This window comes from Neomonachus schauinslandi, chromosome 3, assembly GCF_002201575.2.
Source record: "Neomonachus schauinslandi chromosome 3, ASM220157v2, whole genome shotgun sequence".
Taxonomy (NCBI): domain Eukaryota; kingdom Metazoa; phylum Chordata; class Mammalia; order Carnivora; family Phocidae; genus Neomonachus; species Neomonachus schauinslandi.
The window spans coordinates 103,592,436-103,605,288 of record NC_058405.1 but is presented as its reverse complement, the minus strand read 5'-3'; the positions used below and the strand labels follow the sequence as shown (position 1 = coordinate 103,605,288).

At 39.8% G+C, this 12,853-nt stretch overlaps 1 pseudogene; it reads left to right on the top strand.

The window, feature by feature from the left end:
* The first annotated feature begins 3,775 nt into the window (after positions 1-3,775).
* On the top strand, positions 3,776-3,897 carry LOC123324352 (annotated as a pseudogene).
* The last annotated feature ends 8,956 nt before the right edge of the window (positions 3,898-12,853 follow it).

Genomic DNA, 12,853 nt, shown 5'->3' with positions numbered 1-12,853 from the left:
TTAATCTACAAAATGAAGTTATATGCCTGGCTCATAGTGGTGTTGAGGTTAAAGTAAGTATCACATAGATTGTGAACAGTAAGGGATGACAAGAACTTTAAAGCACAACACTTTTTTTATGATTTTTTTTTTTTGCTACCAATACTTTTATACCTTGTGGATATGCCAAAGTCAGTGCAAATGATTAGACTTCATTGTTTTTATTCAAAATCCATCTCCAAACTTACCTGGTATCAGTGAAAACATCCTTATTACGAGGCTCAAAACTGTATATGCAGGTAGACTGGTAGTTGGACTTCTCAGGTGTCTGCAGAGAGGTGTCTACTTAAGGTGTATCCTTTCTTTCTGTATTTGAGAAAAAAATTTAAATGTAGACATAGTGTCTTGTATAAAGAAAATCAAAGATTTTAAAAACAAGAGATAATTGTCTTCACAATATTCATAATATAAAGCCCAGATTTCTTTTAAGTAGAGACTCAATATTGCCCTAAACAGAAGTAAACTAATTTTACTTAATGAATAAAAGCTATTTAACAAAATAATCATCACAAAAGGAAAACTTTTAACTAAAATGATGTCCAGATGTAGTGGGCACCTAGTGGATGATCTTGCCAGCCCTTCTCTCCTAACAATTTTATTTTGGTATAATCGACCTAGTGACATTGCTGGATCCCAGCGGCTATTTTGTACAATATGACCTTGCCCATTGGATTGTTTCAGTAGCACTGGGAATGAGCATCTTTTGCCCACTAGGCCAGTCAGAAGACTTCTCTAGGAATTTAGAGTTGGGACCAAGAGACAGTTCATTGTGGAATATTACCCTTAAAGACTGTTGGCCATGATGTTTTCTAACATACAGGTAAAGAAGCAAATGAAGTTATCCTATGAAAGAGCAAGAGAGAAGCAAACAGAAAGGAACAGAGAAGAGAAAAGGCAAGTCCTGAGAGTACTTAAGTCTCTCATTCTGGTTTATTTCCAAGGCAGGCTGCAATCTCTGCCTTTGGGTTCAGTAAGTCTACTCTATATATCATTGTAATAAATGTCCTTTTTTGCCCCCTAGAGATAACTGTATTAGTCAGAGTCCCAGGAGAAAGCAGAATCACTCAGTCTAAGAATCCTGTGGGAAAAGTGTATGTCCCCATTTGTTTGACTTTAAGCTTAGTCAAGTTACATGTTTTGGGCACTCAGATGTGAGTACACTTGACTTTTGCCAAACAGAAGTTTTACATGTAATTGTGGGGTTTGGGTTGGGCTCTTCCTTGAGTTTCTGCCCTTTATCATGAAAACATCGTATCCTTTCAGCCAGGGATCTAGAATGAAAAGACACCCAGGATCTGAGCCACAGCTGACCCAGAGCCCTCATGTTACATGAGCAAAAAAACAAAGTCTATCATTTTAAGCTGCTGAAATTTTGCCGTTGTTTGTTAACACATTAAAAGCTGACAAATATCGTGATAGATGCACAACAGCTAGAAGCCATCACCATCATTAGGCTAAAGAAATAAGGAAAGAAATAGTACGCTGATTGCCAGCCGGAGCTGGAGTAGTAAAGAAAGGGCTGCGTGTAGCCTGGTGGGTGTGGTGGTGAAAAGAATGCAGCCACCAACTCAAAGAAGAACAGAGGGAAGAAATGAACATCCAGATCTCGCTCTCTTCTTGCCCTCCTTCATATCTGACAGCGCCTCCTATTGCCGAACCCAACCAGAAGTCGATCAACAAGATAGTCCAAGAGAATGAGTCCCCAGGGCTCAGCATCCCAGAGCATAGAGAAACACAATGTCAACCACTAACCACTAGCCAAAATGACTTTGGGTTGATAGACAGTGGGAATGGCAAGTGCAGAATAAACCAAGAAATAGCTCAAATAGATTTATACTATATGCAACCAAGGGTCCTCTTAATGTGAAAGATAAATTTGACTTACATAAAGAATACGTGAGAGAAACATAATGATTTCAGATAAATCTCTCCATAGAAAAGAACATAGAGACCACATGTTACTCCTGGGCTATCAGTTACCTTACTGGGGGAAAACAACTTGATGGGAACAGGAATCACATTGTATTAAGCAGATTCCATGATCCCTAGCATTGTTCCACATACTTTATATGTTACATAAGTACTTGATCAGGACAATGATGGTGATGATAAATTCGCTTCCCTTCCAGCATCAATTTAGGTGGTGTATTTCTATTTTCCCTGATCATTCAACATAGGAAAAAACTTTGTACTGTAGTACTCAAAGATTTTACGTAAAGAAAAACAGAGAGCATTATTTTGCAAAAGACAATCCTGAGATGTGGGATTCTACTAGTGATTTATTCTGCTACGTCATGGGAAAATAAATGTCCTTTCCAACTGACCGAGACTCTTTTCATTTGTCAACTATTGATCCCCTCCCACAACCTCTCTTCTTAGCTCCATGATTCTTCTAGAGGTTAAACCAATGAAGCCCAGTCCCATTTATTTCTTCCTACTTTATGCTGTGGTATCACCATCGATAACATCAGACCAGCCAGCCACTCATCTTCGGTTAGCAGCACAGGGGCAAATCCTAGCCAGAGAGAAGCTTTTAGAGGTTTTCTAGGCATTTCCTTTCAGGACCTAATAATATAAATTAAACCTTGAAAATAACTATAGAATGCATATTTTAAAAAAGTATTTCCTTTACATTTTATGTCTATCCACAACTACATTGCCCCTTTGTTTGCCATTCTAAGAAAAGCAAGAAGGAAAATCTAATAAGCATGAGCATGTTGTATGTTAAATAGGAGGTTGGTAGGTTACAAGAGGAAGAAGGAAAAGAATGAGCCAAACTGAAGGTCAAAGAAAAATCTCCATGTCTCACAAATGCCATAATCCTGATAATTTACTTCTAGGGTCCATGGACACTGTTTCCTTTAGTTTTAGTTTCTTGAATCCTGCTGAAGAACTTATTGCTCCCTAAAGGTTTGTACTTACTGTTTCTAATTCATGAATCATTGCTTCCTATTTCTGAATTATTATGCAGAGAGGTTCATCTCCCCTTTATATCGTCCCATAAGTGTGGCATGGTTCTGAATACCCAGGTGTTCAGACTCCTCCACAAAGACTTAGAATACCCAAACACTAGCATATACAGTAGAAGCAAGAGGCCAAAAGAAAATGTGCCTGTCTAAATAATTGCTTTTGATTCCCTTAGATGGAAGAGTGATTTTGTCATTTGAGAGATATCATCATTTGAATTGTACTGACTTTCTTGTTAAACTGGAAGCTACTCAATTAAAAAAAAAATTTCTTCTCAATTTCTTTTCTGGTCTATGAACTATTAATAGCAGTCATCTGCTCTTAGTGATGCCTGACCAATGTTGTTAATATACTAGTAGATCAGTCTGTCTCTCAATTTACTGATGCTCCAACTTGTCCAAGAAATTATTTAAGGTGGCTTACAGGAATGGATTTTTTAACAATGTAAACTACTATAAATCAAGAATAGCAAATGAGTTTTATGCTACATGAAACTTTATTGTTCGGTAAAAGAGGCCCAGATAGGTCTAATGGCTAATAAACTGAGTGGTACGTTCAGTTAGCAGTGTCTGCCATGAGTGTGGGAGGGGAAAATATGGATATGCCATCCTAGTTTTTTAATGCAGAAAATGAAGCCAAGCTTCAAATGAAAATATAAGTAAATGATTATGTGCTAAAGGTCTTCCCAAATATGACACCAAGGCAGAAACCATAAAGAAAGACTGGTAAAATTGATAACTGAATTTTTTAATACTGGAACAGACCACCCAGCTTTGTGCAGTGGCAGTATCCTAGCCAATGAGGTTTATCCGAGGCGTGATTATTGCTAATTGAAACAGACCACCCAAAAAAGATAAAAATATTTGACAATACTTTTTTTTAATGTGAGTATAGTTGACACACAATGGTACTTTAGTTTCAAGTGTACACACCTTAATGATTTGACAAGTTTATACATCATGCTATGTTCACCGCAAGCATAGTCATCATCTGTCCCATTATAGCTCTATTACAGTATCATTGATTAACAAAACTTATTAAATAGGCATTCATACCCTTTAAGTCTAAAGACCTCTTCTAGATCAATAACCAAATTATGGTCTTCACAATTAAATATGGACAGAGAATATTATCAGCTGCACCTAATAGAAAACCCAACTTATTATGGCTTAAGGAAATAGAGGTTTTATTTTTCTCATGTAATATAAATCTGGAGGTAAGTGATCTGGGCTATTATGGAAGCATCATGATGTAATCTTGCCAACAGGGACCAGGAAGGAAGGGATGGATGGAAGAAGGAGAAAAAAACTTAAGAGGGATGGCAGGAGGAAGGTTAGAAAGAAAAATGACAATAAGTATGTGAAAACAGTTTTCTTTCTCATCATTAATCGAATTAATACAAACTAAGGTATTTTTTTTCACATAACAAATTGGAAATTTAAAAACAGATTTTGATATTCAAGTTAAAAGGTATACAGGAAAGAAAAGTACGCATAGTCTGCCTTTCCTGAAGGCAGTTTGGCAATATCTTCAAAGCCTTTACGGTTTTGCTTATTCTTTGACCCTGCTAGTGGACTGCTTAGGAGCAAGTCATAGATAAGAGCAAAGACTGAGCAACAAGGATATTCACTGGAGCACCATTACTAATATGAAATACTAAAGCAACTGAGATTTTCAGATAGGACACTGGTTAAGAAAAATGAGGCACATCTATGCAATAGGATTTTGTGTAATCATCTAAAATGATGGTATGAAAGAAGATCCTGTTGGGACAAGTTCATCAAAGGCAGGTGAACAGTAGCTTACAAAGGTTATTTTTAATTCTTTTCAACACATAAAATGGTGAGCTTTGGGATCCTCAACATTTTATTCCACAAGCATGGTTGCAATAGTTTGAACCTCAAAATCATTGATTCTAAAGCAGAGGAAATCAGACAGCTGAACTTCACCAAACAAACTTTCAATAAAGAACCGATTGTCCACTTTTTGGCAATGCTATTTTTTGATGTAGTCTACAAAACGAACTATTTTCAAAATGTATGCCAAGGGAAATAAAGTTATTTGCAATAAAGCATCTTTTTTTCCCCCTCTCTGCCTATCTTTAGCCCTCACCCAGTAGTCATGGTGCTTGCTTTCCACACTACACATCTGCAGACTCGTCAACATGACCACCTTTACGAAACTCAAAAACCTCTCTCTTATTTGCCCTCTCTTGTCTTTTCTGCTTGTCCTTCACATGTTCCCCACTGACCCACTTCAGTGAGCAACACGGCACCCCCCCCAGTGGAGGCTGGAGCCACTTACACTAAGCCACGACCCCCCTGCACCCTGCGGGTTTATCTCCACTAGGGCAAGGCCACCTAAAATCTGCGCAGCCGGCCCCTCCCCCAGAAGACCAGCACAAACCCCTGGCACACACCAAGTCTACTGATCATAGAGTGCTGCAAAACTTCAGCTCTAGGGGAAATAGGGCCTAGCTTCTTTTAACAAGCAGACCAAACACGCCTAGTTAAAACTTGCCATAGGGTGCTGGACAAGGTCCAAACACCCCCCACTGCAGGCAAGGAGAAACTCTGCAGAGGACCAAACTGAGGAAGGAGCAGCCAAAACACATGTTCCCCATGTTTCATACTCTCAGGCCTCCTCATCCATTCCCATGCCTCTCCTCAAATGCAGTACAATGTATTTGTGCTTCTTTTTTAAAAGTTACCCTGTAGCAATCATCTTCAATGCTCTTCTTGAGTTAATGTCACCCAAGATCACACCAATTTTCTTAGTAATCATGTAGGTTTACTATCAACACAAACCCCAACACAAATCATGTAGGTTTACTATCAACACAAACCCTCAATACTTTCATATATCTCTCATCCTAAACATGCAGAGTTCCATTTGCTTTGGCCCCAAGGTTCCATATGTTTTGGCCCCAAGGTTCCAGTTTAATGCTATCATATTTCAATATATCACAATAAAGCATTTTTACTCATGGAGGACATTTACCAAAAATGACAACTTTAGTTAAGAAATAAACTGTAGCCTTCTTTCTGGCAAAAATCAAGAAACAGTTGTTTCTTCAGGTCTTTTCTAACTCAATATAATAAAATTCTATCAGCTAAAAATGAAAGAATAGTCACCTTGGGACGCCTAGGTGGCTCAGTTGGTTGATCATCCTGCTCTTGATTTGGGCTTAGGTCGTGATTTCAGGGTTGTGAAATTGAGCTCTGTGTCAGGATCCATGCTGGGTGTGGACACAGCTTGAGATTCTCTCCCCCCCTTTCCCTCTGCCCCTCCCCCTGCTCTCTCTCTCTCTCTCTCTCTCAAATAAAGAAATCTAAAAAAACAAAAAAAAAAGAATGGTCACCTTTCTCTTCACTGCAGAGAGAGGTGAGGAGAAAAAAGACAAAATGCAATTAACTCACTCACAAATAATATGTGTGTAATAAACAAGTGAAGGATAAAACATTTCAAAACACATCCTGGTGTTTCCCCCCACTGAAAATTTTTAACTCTTTCATCCCCAAACTTCCCAACTGATTCATACATAGATCCTGTCTGAGTATCAACATAGAAGATCCCACACTGAATATTAGCACCTTAGTCCAAGGACAGGTCTATGAAACTACAGATCATCAAATATTATTTTTACTTGATTTTCTATGAAGTGGTAATGAATAACACAGTCTATAGCACAATAGCTGTGTCTAGAGACCATGTGCTTGTTAATAGATGTTGTCTTGAGATGCAACCTTAGTTACATGATATCTGGCCAGGGTACAATGTAGATGCAATGGTAAAGAAGGGATAAATAATTTGTATAAGCAAAGCACTGTCCTTGTGACTAGACTGTCAACTTGTTCGGACCACGGATCTTTTCTTCCTTGTTCTTGTTCATTGTTCTTCCCTATCACTTAGAAAAGCTCCTGACCCCTGGTAGGCTCACTTACTTGTGTTATATTCAATTGAGAATAAGAGGGACTACCTTTTGGGTCCATCCGTTTAGGACAATAATCTTAGAATTATTAAAAGTCTACCTTTCAAAATGGTTCTTTAAAAGCCTAGGTGATGTATCTATTCGTCAGTATTCCAGCAGGAAACAGAAGATACCCTGAGGAGGTATTTTGAATTTAATAATTATATAAATATATAATATTTATATATTTTATATATATATAAAATATATAAATATAAAATTTAATAAAAGGACTATTTTTGGAGGTGTTGCAAGGGGAGAGGAGCTACCAAGGGATATTGAGGTACCCAGAGAAGGCATCGGTGGGAAATGCCTACTATTCTTCGGCCCAAAGGGAACAGTGTTACACAAACCCAGTGAGTTGGAACTACTACAGAAGAAGAGATGTTTTAAATAAGAGCTGGAACCACAAAGGGATGAAGACACACCAGAGTCTTAGCCTGGAGCAGAAGGAAACAGAGAAAGAAATATCCCAACATCTCTCTTGACTTTATGCACTTTATCTATTATAAATAGCTATTAAAAATAATAATGAGATAAACATCTTTGTGCATATTTTTATACCTCTCTGATTATTTTCCTAGGATATATTCATAATGGTAGAATTGGTTGGGTCACAGGCCAAGACTGTTGAAATATGACTTGCCCTCCAGGAAGAGTGTACCAATTTATACTGTACAACAGATCCTTAGTGTATCACTGTGCTGTTTCTTGACGTTCTTGCTAATTAACACCCTCGCCTCCAGGTGTCAAGTTCTCTGTCACCTTTATTTTCTATTTATATTTCTATTTTTCTATTTATTTCTATTATATACTCTTTATATTCCATTATATGGTATGTATTCTATTTATTTCTATTTTATATTGACTAACTCTGCTGTCCTCCCAATGCTCATGACCTCGTCTTGAGAGCAATTCCTCACCCGTCTCTGCCAGCTCCTATCTGTTCTACATTTCTATCATACTCCTGGCACCTCACCAGGTATAATGCGTTGCAATCATTTGTTCATTTGTTGGTCTCTTAAACTAGGCAGTGAATTATTATTGAGGAAAAGGATGATTTATTAATAGTGGCAGTATAAATATTCAACTCTGTAACCTCATTACTCAGCACTGTCTGAAATGTAGGACATATGCAGAGCTGTGCTTTAAGTGAAAAAAATATGGAAGCTGACCACCATCATAGTATGACCCAAGGATGATCCATCAATCCCCACACCTCTGTTGTTCCATTCAGCCTGGTTCTAGTGTGTGAGGCACATATGGTTGGCACAGCTCTGGAGAGGAATGTTTCTCTTGAGAGTTCCACAGAACCCAGCCAGTTATAAGAAGCTACCCAGTCCATTCTTTAGGAGCTGTTGTTAGCCTGTCCTTTGAGTATTAAAAGTAGAAGAGATTATCAGATCAAGGAGATGGGGACCTAACTGGGGATTGGCCCAGCTCTAGACCAGATGTGTCTCCAACCTCTTTCTTCCAGGCCCTGTTCACATTCATCAATATACTTGGCACATATTTTCTTATTCTGAAAAGACAGGAGAATTTGAATGTTATTAAGAGTGGGAATGGAGGGGGAAACCTGAGGGGAAAGTTAGAAAACCAGGAGCAGAAGGACATCACTCCCCATTCAGCCAATAAGCTACACTTGAGTCTCTACAACAAAAATGTAAAGGCAAGAACAGACAGAACTGTCTTTGTTAGTGTTTGTTATTTAATGAGAACATTGAAAAGTCATCAGGGCATTGCTGAGAGCCAGAAGCTGATGGAACCCTGCACCTCTGAGCTTAAGCTGAGTGGCCTTGGGGCTGAGTGGTGAACCAAGGCAGAGAAGTGCAGGTGGACACCGTGCCCCATGGTTGCAGGGGGCTCACTGAGCAACACTGGCTCCTGACAGGCAAGCTCTTGTGCACCCTGTGGCAGTTGTAACAGTGAGGCCTTGGCAGGTGGATCTGCAGGCAGTGAAAGTGGGTAATAGAGGAGGAACCACAGAAGGTAAGTAGGGCAACTGACAACATATAGTAGATATGTGTCAGTAAAGCTGACAACAAATCTGAGAAACCCCTTCAATGACTCCTTTCCTAGAAGACACAGGGGACTTCTTTCTTCCCCTTCTTTGAGTCCAAGCTTTGGGGTACTGTGCTCAGTGGGGCTTGAGGTATGATAGGAGGGGCAATGTGTCTAGGGTCAAATTTTCACCTGGTATGGTCAGGAGTTTGAGCATATAAATAAACACATTGAGAATAATGGAAGCCAGGTATTTTATTGCCAGATAAGGAAGTTACAATTAAGGAGAGGGGAATGCTAATAAATGTTATAGTGCTAAATTGAACCACCTTGTACTAGATAGATAGATAGATAAAGAGATAAAGAGATGCAGATGTATATGTCTACATATATATAGAGATTTCCTAGTGCTGCCTTATGAGAGGCTCTAGGAGCAAGAACATTCTGAAGGTTAGACCTAGATTTCTTAATACCATCCTCCATTAAAAGGAACCAGGGCTTCTTGAAGAAATGGCTCTCTCCGGGACTAGGACAAGAAAAATACAAAGTAAAACTACAACTTTTTGTGCCAGAAAGTAATGAAACACTCAAGAATGATGGAGACATCAAAAGGCCACACAAATCAGTTTAAAGGGGCTCCCATTGGTATAGCCCGGGACAATTTGAATATGAAAATAAAGAATCATTATAACATGCTGCAACCCCTTGAGTAAAATAGGAGGCCATGAGTACATGCCGATAGAAATGAATAAATAAAAGAAGAAGGGAAAGTTTCACCTTACAGTAGATTGCCAATTAGTAAATCTAGAAGGGATGATGGAGTCAGAAAATGACCATTCAACATTGCACGGTTCAACCACTATGGTAAAAGGACAGCAGATAGATGAGGTTATTCTTCCTCTCTTCCTTGGCAAGGTTCATCTTTCTCTTCACTATATGTAGTTTCTTTATCATTCTGGATATCGTCTTCCCGGACCATCTATGCTTCCACTATCATCTGTATTATTTTTCAGTCCCCTAATTTGACTCCTTCCCAGTATGGTTAAATGGGGCCGGCCCCTTGAGACTATGCTACTTCTTTGGGCTCCCCCACCACTTCCATCACGTGTCTGGCCTGCCTTCCCTTCCTTCATCCCAAATCCCCAACCACAGCCCAAATCCAGAACTCTCAGAAAAAAAGGCAAAACTGATTAACTTCTGCTTTCTATATAGGGACAATGGATGCAGTTTTCGCTTTTTTTTTTTTCTTCCAATAGCTCATCATATTTTCCCCCCTTTCATCTGAAATGTGTTTCAGGATTGGTTACTGTTCAGTACTCTCTCAGTCTCTTCAGAGTTGAAATAATACGAAAGTGACCTAATACTTTAACCTTTACATAAAATGTGTTCTACAGTGATTAGAACAATGAAGAGCAGGATGGGGGGGGGGGCTGGGCAAGTATATTCTCCAGCACATTTTATTTCCCTCCTTTTTTCTAGCATCTCACTGAGTCCCCTCTCTTATCTTTCACCACAGGAATTAATATTTTGATTATGAGATAGATGAGGAAGCAGTGAGTAAGTCGCCATTAGCATCTGGATTGTAGCTGAATTCCGTGAACACAAATGATGCGATCTTAGGTAAGCAATGGAATCATTCAAGCTTAGTCTCTTCCCTGAAAAAATGAGAGGTTTGACCTATTAACTACTTAGAGCTTTTTTATTTCTGAGTCCATGAGTCTGTGACTTGAGCTTTAGATACTGAAGTGCTCCTGAGCTTGGTCCTCAAAATTCTTTCTTCTTTCCTGACATTAGGGACCTCCTAATGGTTTCATATACCTACCCCCTGATAACCCCAAATTTTATATCTCCAGCCCTTATCCACCCTTTCCTCCCATCCTGAGCTTCCCATCTGCAATTGCCTGCTTGATAGCCTCATTTGGCTGTTCAACAGGCGTTACAAACACAATGTCTGGAAGAGAAGTCTCCGTTTCTGTCCCCTCCTCCTTCTCCAGTCTCTGCCATCTCAGGAAAGGACAAAACGATTTACCTAGTTTCTCAGACAAAACACTGAGCAAACTTTATTGATTCCTCTCTTTCTGCCAGGCTCCACATTCAATTTAACAGTAACTCCTGTTTGCTTTTCCTTCAAAATTGTTCAGTCAGACCATTTTCAGCACTTTACCACAGCCATGACTTAGTCCCCGCTCTCAGCCCCTCTCCCATGAATTATCATCATAGCCTTTCTTGTCCCTACTTTATGGTTTCCGAAGAGCTTTCAAGTTCTTTTTGAAAATTGAAATCCAAGCATATCACTCCCTTGTTTAAAATCCTTCGGTATCACGCCAACATACTCCGGAAAATAACACAAAGTCCATTCTATGACTTGAAGCCGTACCTGCCTTAGCACGTGCCCACCTCTCAAATATCATCTTCCCTCAGCAACAGTCACTCTGGCTCCTCTATGTCCTTTATGTATGCTGGAACGAGATGGGCTAGCTGCTTCCCAAACCTGGATCCTCTTCTTCCCAAACACACAGCTAGGTTGTATTTCCCAGCCTCCTGTGCTGGTAGAAGTGGCATGTGACTGGGTTCTTGCTGATGAAACAAGAAAATGAGTGAAACGTGCCATTGTCAGACCTGGCCAGTAGAAACCTCCCATATAACCCATTTCCATCACCTGCCAATGGGATACAGAGGACTCAGGACGCTAGAGGGTGGTAGAGCCCCCAGGGGAAGGGTCCTGGGTCCCGGAAAGAATATGGGGAAGCACATCTCCTAGAGCCACACTGGCCTCTGCAATGAGCAAGAAATAAGCACCTTCTGTGTGAAACCACTGAGTTTCCATGTGGGCACGGGTGGTGTTCGTATAGGTCCTAATCTCTTCAGGAACTTCCCCAGTATAATCTAAAACCAGCCCATGTGTAGGGCCAGGAGAGGCCAAAGAGAGAGGCAGGTCACTCCAGAGAGGTAGGTGGCAGGTTTAATAAGCAGGGAACTTGTTTACGAGGTTTGTCTTGGGTGGCCACATGACAAGTAGATCTCTGCATCCACTTGTCAAATCTTAAAAGTTTACATAGCGGTCTTAACTGGGTTCAGTCATGTATACCATCCAGATAGTCTCAGCACCACATCGTTGTCTTGAGGCTGTGTCCCTGGACAGTTTCCAGGACCGGAGAGGGCAAGCAGAACGCACATTTCAAGGATAGGGAAGGGAGTGAGGAGTCTCTGACTGCTGGGGTCCAGTTCCAAGGTTATCTAGTGTTCGTATACTCTCTGTGACCTCCTCTAACATTTGTTAAAACATTTATCCTCCCCTAACTAAAGTGTGAGCCAAACTTTTTCCTATATCACCTACCTCCTCTGCTTGGAAAATTCTTTCTGTATTCGTGTGACCTATTTCATTAGATCTGTGCTTAAATGTCACCTCCTCCAAGAGGCCTTCTCCTACTACTCATCTAAACTCACCTAAATAAATAAATAAATATAAACTAATCTAGCCCCATTTCCCTCTCTATTATCTCCTTACCTTACACTAATTTTCCTCAAAGTGCTTACCATTACCTAATATTTTAAGATACTTAATTTTTATGTGTTTATTGTCTTTCTCACACTACAATATAAGATCCATGAGGACAGTGCCAGCCGTTTTTTTTTCTCTTTTTTTTTTCATTGCTGTATATTTCATGCTAGATCAGTGCCTCATACATAATAGGAGCTCTATCACCACCTGAAGGAGTGACTGAATGAGTGAATGAGTGAACGAGCGGATGTTAGCTGCTCTTTAGCAGCGTGGCCCTGTTTCAGCTGCCACTAACCCCGCAAATCCAATTTCGGCTTGCACACCTCATTTTCAGATACACAGGAGCATCAACCTCGTCACTCACCATCAATTAA